Consider the following 8477-nt stretch of genomic DNA (forward strand, 5'->3'; position numbering starts at 1 on the left):
GCACGAGCTATTGGTGCAGCTCCTGGTACAAGGTCTATTTGAAATTCAACGGGTCGGTGTGGAGGTAGTCCCGGTAATTCTTTCGGAAATACATCGGGAAATTTTTTTGCGACTGGAACATCATTAATGTTCTTTTCTTCGGATTTGACTTTCTCGACGTGTGCTAGCACAGCATAGCAACCTTTTCTTATTAGTTTTTGTGCCTTCAGGTTACTAATAAGATTTAACTTCGCGTTGCTCTTTTCTCCGTACACCATTAAGGGTTTTCCTTTTTCTCGTATAATGCGAATTGCATTTTTGTAACAAATGATCTCTACTTTTACTTCTTTCAACCAGTCCATACCGATTATCACATCAAAACTCCCAAACTCTACTGGTATCAAGTCAATCTTAAATATTTCGCTAAACAGTTTAATTTCTCGATTCCAACATATATTATCTGCTGAAATTAATTTACCGTTTGCTAATTCGAGTAAAAATTTACTATTCAAAGGCGTCAATGGGCAACTTAATTTAGCACAAAATTCTCTACTCATATAGCTTCTATCCGCACCCGAATCAAACAAAACATAAGCAGATTTATCGTCAATAAGAAACGTACCCGTAACAAGCTCCGGATCTTCCTGCGCTTCTGCCGCATTAATATTAAAAACTCTTCCACGGCCCTGCCCATTAGTATCCCCTGATTCGGGCAATTTCTAATAATGTGGCCCGATTTTCCACATTTATAACAAACAGCGTTGGTATTACTTGCTCTGAAACTATTCGTTTCGGCATTACTTGTTCCGACATTATTTGTTCCTTTAGTTCTGTTAAACTTTGATCCGTAGACCTCACACTTTGTCGCGCTATGACCATTTCTTTTACACCTGTTGCAAAATGTCGTGCAAAACCCCTGATGATTTTCTTCACACCTATGACATGGCTGTTTTTGGTTTTTGTTGCCGTTGTTGTTATTGAGGTTGTTGTTGGAATTGTTATTGTTGTTGAAACAGTTGTTGTAGTTGTTGTTATTGTTGGGATGTTTGTTGTAGTTATTGTTAGGATTGCGGTTATTGTTGCGATTGTTGTTGTGGTTGTTGGGATAGTTGTTGCGATTGTGGTTGTAATTGTTGTTGTTGTTGTACTGGTGACTCTTTTCATCGTTTTCCTCCCACTTCCTCTTGAGTTGTTTCGTGTTGGATTCTACGGCCGCCTGCTCTTTAATTCTTCCCTCAATCTGATTTATGAGTTTATGAGCCATTCGACTTGCCTTCTGTATAGAAGCGGGCTCGTGCGAACTCACATCTTCTTGAATGCTTACTGGTAACCCTTTTACAAACGCGTCAATCTTCTTTTCTTCATCTTCAAATGCTCCCGGACACAATAGGCACAACTCTGTGAATCTTCGTTCATATGTGGTAACGTTGAACCCTTGTGTTCGTAACTCTCTAAGTTCTGCCTTGAGTTTATTGACTTCGTTTCTAGGACGGTACTGCTCGTTCATCAATTGCTTGAATGCCGACCACGGTAGTGCGTAAGCAGCATTTTGTCCTACCTGTTCAAGATAGGTGTTCCACCACGTTAATGCAGTACCTGTGAAGGTATGCGTAGCGTACTTAACTTTATCCTCTTCAGTACACTTACTTATGGCAAACACCGATTCGACTTTCTCGGTCCACCGTTTCAATCCAATTGGTTCTTCGATTCCATCAAATTCCAAAGGTTTGCAGGCAGTGAATTCTTTGTAGGAGCATCCTACACGATTTCTTGCGCCGTTAGCTGCATTGCTAGATTCGAAGTTATTGTTGGTATGTAGCGCAGCCTGTACTGCGGCTATGTTTGCAGCAAGAAAGGTACGAAATTCCTCTTCACTCATATTCATGGTGTGTCGAGTAGTCGGTGCCATTTCCTTCAAAATAGGCAACTGAATCGAGTTAATCATACAGAATATTAAGTTAATAGTATTTCGTAGCATAATATGAACTCATTTATAAAAGCTTTTTCTTCATATTAGCGTTTTATAAGTTTAAATTCGGGTACTACCTACCCGTTAAGTTCATACTTAGTAGCTAATATACAATTCAACTACTACAATTCCATATGAAAAACTGATTATAATAATATATCACATACAAATATTCTTCAAACTTACAACTTCACTATATTACATATAACATGAAATATAGTACACTATGATATAGGACAGTTTTGAAGATAAATCTAGTTAATATGCAAGTTGTTCAGCAAAGGAAATAAAGACACGTAATTCATAAGTCCAGAAACAAGCCATGCATTCTGGTTTTACTAAGACGACTTCCCATCCTTGGTCTTGTGGAAAATAACCGTTATGACCATTGGCTAGGCAGCATGTTGTAATGTCGTCAAAAGGACGAGGGTTTCGTAATGTCCAACAACCCCGTAATAATCTAAAAACCTTGTTTCTCACTCCAACTACTGAATCCGTCACTTGTGGGAAGGTTTTATTTAAAAGTTGCAATTCGATGTTCTTTTTCTCACTTTGGTAAGAAGCGAACATCACTAACCCGTAAGCATAACATGCTTCTTTATGTTGCATGTTAGAAGCTCTTTCTAATTCTCGAAATCCTATGTTGGGATACGTTGAGTCAAAATAGGTTCTTAACCCGTAGCGTAAAATTGCATTTGGGTTCCCCGCATTTAATGCTTTAAAGAAAACACGGCGTAATTTACGATCTCCCCAATGTGATATACCCCACCTATCAAAGGAAAGCCTTTTATAAACTAAGGCATTTCTAGAAAGTCTTTCAAATGTTTGACAAGTTAATTTCGCCATAACTAAATGTGCTGATGAATTCTGACCGACTCTAGACAAGATTTCCTCAATCATATCCTCTGGTAGGTCTTCTAAAATATTCGGTTGTCTACCCTTAACGTCCATTTTATTTTTATACTGTAAAATAGACATGGATTAGATTCGTAAAAGATAATTAACAAACAATACAAGCAATTTTTACATAGAACATAAAAGTACAAGCACACTACAATACATATAATACACAACATGATTACAACCCTCTAATCTGAATCACTGGTTTCTTCTTCTTCGGACTTGGTTCGTTTTCCTAATTTTCTAGGAATATATGGTGTTCTTCTAATACGAGCCGTCGTTTTCTATAATGATTTAGAAAAACCTGGTGGTTTAGAGTTTCCCGGGTCATTGTTACATTTTAGGAAATACGGATGTTGTCGATACATATAAAGTTCATCGGGGTTGGAATCGGGTTTCTCTATTTTTATACCTTTTCCATTATTATTTTCTTTCGCTTTATTAAATTGGGTCGAGGTAATTTCTATAATATCATCGGAATCCTCATCGGGATCCGATTCATCGGAAAATTGGTAATCTTCCCAATATTTTGCTTCCTCGGCGGAAACACCATTGACCATTATTAACTTTGGTCCGTTGGTTGAGGATTTTCTTTTATTTAATCGATTTACTATAGGTATCAATATTTCTTCCTCCGGAATCTCTTCTTCTTCTGGTTCCTCCTCTTCCGATTCCTCCTCTTCTGGTTCCTCTTCTTTCGGTTCCTCCTCTTCCGGTTCCTCCTCTTCCGGTTCCTCCTCTTCCAGTTCCTATTCGGGAATTTGTGAATCTTCCCAAAATATATTCGACTCTTCATTATTATTAGGTGAATCAATGGGATTTGTACTAGAGGTAGACATCTATCACACAATATCAAACACGTTAAGGGATTAATATATCACATAATATTTACATGTTAATAATATATAGTTTCCAACAAAAAAATGTTAAGCAATTGTTTTTTGAAGAAAAACACGGTCGAAGTCCAGACTCACTAATGCATCCTAACAAACTCGGTAAGACACACTAATGCAATTTTATGGTTCTCTAAGACCAACGCTCTGATACCAACTGAAATGTCCCGTTCATATTGATTATAAACGTTCCATATTAATTGATTTCGTCGCGAGGTTTTGACCTCTATATGAGACGTTTTTCAAAGACTGTATTCATTTTTAAAACAACCATAACCTTTATTTTATCGATAAAGGTTTAAAAAAAAACATTACGTTGATTATCAAATAATGATAATCTAAAATATACCGTTTACACACGACCATTACATAATGGTTTACAATATGAATATATTACATCAAAAATAAGTTTTTTGAATGCAGTTTTACATAATATCATACAAGCATGGACTCCAAATCGTGTCCTTATTTTAGTATGCAATAGCAAAAGCTCTTAATAATCACATGAGAATAAACATTCTTAAAACGTCAACAAAAATGTTGGTGAGTTATAGGTTTAACCTATATATTATCAAATCATAATAATAGACCACAAGATTTCATATTTCAATACATCCCATACATAGAGATAAAAATCATTCATACGGTGAACACCTGGTAACCGACATTAACAAGATGCATATAAGAATATCCCCTATCATTTCGGGAAATTCTTCGAACATGATAAAAACGAATTCGAAGTACTAAAGCATCCAGTACTTTGGATGGGGTTCGTTAGGCCCAATAGATCTATCTTTAGGATTCGCGTCAATTAGTAGATCGGTTTACTAATTCTTAGGTTACCAAGCAAAAGGGGCATATTCGGCTTCGATCATTCACCCATATAATGTAGTTTCAATTACTTGTGTCTATTTCGTAAAACATTTATAAAACTGCATGTATTCTCATCCCAAAATATTAGATTTTAAAAGTGGGACTATAACTCACTTTCACAGATTTTTACTTCGTCGGGAAGTAAGACTTGGCCACTGGTCGATTCAAGAATCTATAACAAATATGTACATATATATCAAAGTATGTTCAAAATATATTTACAACATTTTTAATACGTTTTAATGTTTTAAGTTTATTAAGTCAGCTGTCCTCGTTAGTAACCTACAACTAGTTGTCCACAATTAGATGTACAGAAATAAATCGATATATATTATCTTGAATCAATCCACGACCCAGTGTATACACGTCTCAGGCTAGATCACAACTCAAAGTATATATATTTTTGAAATCAACCTCAACCCTGTATAGCTAACTCCAACATTACTGCATATAGAGTGTCTATGGTTGTTCCAAATAATATATATATATGGGTCGATATGATATGTCAAAACATTTGCATACGTGTCTATGGTATCCCAAGATTACATAATATATTAGAATACATGTATAATACAATATAAGTTAGCTAGGATATGATTAATATAAATTTGTTATCAATTTTCACGTAGCTACAACAAGCAAAAATATCCAATCTTGTTTTACCCATAACTTCTTCGTTTAAATACGTTTTGAGTGTTTCAAGTTGCTATGGTTTCATATTTAACTTAAGTTTATGAATCTAAACAGAAAAAGTATAAGTTTATAGTCCGAAATACAGGTTACAAGTCATTTTTGTAAAGGTAGTCATTTCAGTCGAAAGAACGACGTCTAGATGACCATTTTGGAAAACATACTTCCACTTTGAGTTTAACCATGATTTTTGGATATAGTTTCATGTTCATAAGAAAAATCATTTTCCCAGAAGAACAACTTTTAAATCAAATTTTATCATAGTTTTTAATTAACTAACCCAAAACAGCCCGCGGTGTTACTACGACGGCGTATATCCTGTTTTACGGTGTTTTTTTGTGTTTTCCGATTTTAAATCATCAAGTTAGCATATCATATAGATATAGAACATGTGTTTAGTTGATTTTAAAAGTTAAGTTAGAAGGATTAACTTTTGTTTGCGAACAAGTTTAGAATTAACTAAACTATGTTCTAGTGATTTCAAGTTTAAACCTTCGAATAAGGTAGTTTTATATTTATGAATCGAATGATGTTATAAACATCATTACTACCTCAGGTTTTGTGGATAAACCTACTGGAAATGAGAAAAGTAGATCTAGCTTCAAAGGATCCTTGGATGGTTTGAAAGTTCTAGAAGCAGAATCATGACACGAAAACAAGTTCAAGTAAGATTTCCACTCGAAATAAGATTGTTATAGTTATAGAAATTGAATCAAAGTTTGAATATGAGTAATACCTTGTATTAGAAAGATATCTTACTGTAAATAAGAAAGATTTCTTGAGGTTGGATGATCACTTTACAAGATTGGAAGTAAGCTAGCAAACTTGGAAGTATTCTTGATTTTATGAAATTAGAACTTATAGAATTTATGAAGAACACTTAGAACTTGAAGATAGAACTTGAGAGAGATTAATTAGATGAATAAAATTGAAGAATGAAAGTGTTTGTAGGTGTTTTTGGTCGTTGGTATATGGATTAGATATAAAGGATGTGTAATTTTGTTTACTTGTAAATAAGTCATGAATGATTACTAATATTTTTGTAATTTTATGAGATATTTCATGCTAGTTGCCAAATGATGGTTCCCACATATGTTAGGTGACTCACATGGGCTGCTAAGAGCTGATCATTGGAGTGTATATACCAATAGTACATACATCTAAAAGCTGTGTATTGTACGAGTACGAATACGGGTGCATACGAGTAGAATTGTTGATGAAACTGAACGAGGATGTAATTGTAAGCATTTTTGTTAAGTAGAAGTATTTTAAAATGTGTCTTGAACTCTTTCAAAAGTGTATGAATACATATTAAAACACTACATGTATATACATTTTAACTGAGTCGTTAAGTCATCGTTAGTCGTTACATGTAAATGTTGATTTGAAACCTTTAAGTTAACGATCTTGTTAAATGTTGTTAACCCAATGTTTATTATATCTAAAGAGATGTTAAATTATTACATTATCATGATATTATGATATATTAATATATCTTAATATGATATATATACATTTAAATGTCGTTACAACGATAATCGTTACATATATGTCTCGTTTCGAAATCCTTAAGTTAGTAGTCTTGTTTTTACATATGTAGTTCATTGTTAATATACATAATGACATGTTTACTTATCATTTATCATGATTAAACATAGTGTATCAATATCATAATATGATTCATATGTATTTAGTAAGACATTGTTATAACGATAATCGTTATATATATCGTTTCGAGTTTCTTAATTCAATAAACACAATTTTATGTATATAACTCATTGTTAAAATACCTAATGAGATACTTACTTATCATAATATCATGTTAACTATATATATAATCATATATATGTCATCATATAGTTTTTACAAGTTTTAACATTCGTGAATCACCGGTCAACTTGGGTGGTCAATTGTCTATATGAAACCTATTTCAATTAATCAAGTCTTAACAAGTTTGATTGCTTAATATGTTGGAAACACTTAATCATGTAAATATCAATTTCATTTAATATATATAAACATGGAAAAGTTCAGGTCACTACAAACGGTGACAAGAGTCACCAGTACAACAACAACAACAATTACAACCACAATCGCAACAACTATCCCAACAACCGCAACAACAATCGCAACAATAACAGCAATCCTAACAATAACTACAACAAACATCCCAACAAAAACAACAACAACTATAACAACCGTTTCAACAACAATAACAATCCCAACAACAACCTCAATAACAACAACGACAACAAAAACCAAAAACAGCCATGTCATAGGTGTGAAGAAAATCATCAGGGGTTTTGCAAGACATTTTGCAACAGGTGTAAAAGAAATGGTCATAGCGCGACAAAGTGTGAGGTCTACGAACAAAAGTTTAACAGAACTAAAGGAACAAATACTGTCAGAACAAGTAATGCCGGAACAAATAGTGTCGGAGTAAGTAATACCAACGCTGTTTGTTATAAATGTGGAAAACCGGGCCACATTATTAGAAATTGCCCGAATCAGGGGAATACTAATGGGCAGGGCCTTGAAAAAGTTTTCAATATTAATGCGGTAGAAGCACAGGAAGACCCGGAACTTGTTACGGGTACGTTTCTTATTGACGATAAATCTGCTTATGTTTTATTTGATTCGGGTACGGATAGAAGCTATATGAGTAGAGAATTTTGTGCTAAATTAAGTTGCCCATTGACGCCTTTGGATAATAAATTTTTACTCGAATTAGCAAATGGTAAATTAATTTTAGCAGATAATATATGTCAGGATAGAGAAATTAAACTGGGTGATGAAAAGTTTAAGATTGATTTAATACCAGTCGAGTTAGGGAGTTTTGATGTAATAATTGGCATGGACTGGTTGAAGAATACCAGCCGAGTTAGGGAGTTTTGATGTATTAATTGGCATGGACTGGTTGAAGAAGGTAAGAGCAGAGGTCGTTTGTTACAAAAATGCGATTCGCATTATGCGTGAAAAAGGAAAACCTTTAATGGTGTACGGAGAAAAGAACAACGCGAAGTTAAATCTTATTAGTCGTTTGAAGGCGCAAAAACTAATAAGAAAAGACTGTTACGTCATTCTAGCACACATCGAGGAAGTTAGACCTGAAGAAAAGAACATCAGTGATGTTCCCGTCGTAAAAGAATTTTCCGATGTATTTTCGAAAGAAT

Source organism: Rutidosis leptorrhynchoides, chromosome 11 (assembly GCF_046630445.1).
Source record: "Rutidosis leptorrhynchoides isolate AG116_Rl617_1_P2 chromosome 11, CSIRO_AGI_Rlap_v1, whole genome shotgun sequence".
In the NCBI taxonomy this organism is placed as follows: Eukaryota; Viridiplantae; Streptophyta; class Magnoliopsida; order Asterales; family Asteraceae; genus Rutidosis; species Rutidosis leptorrhynchoides.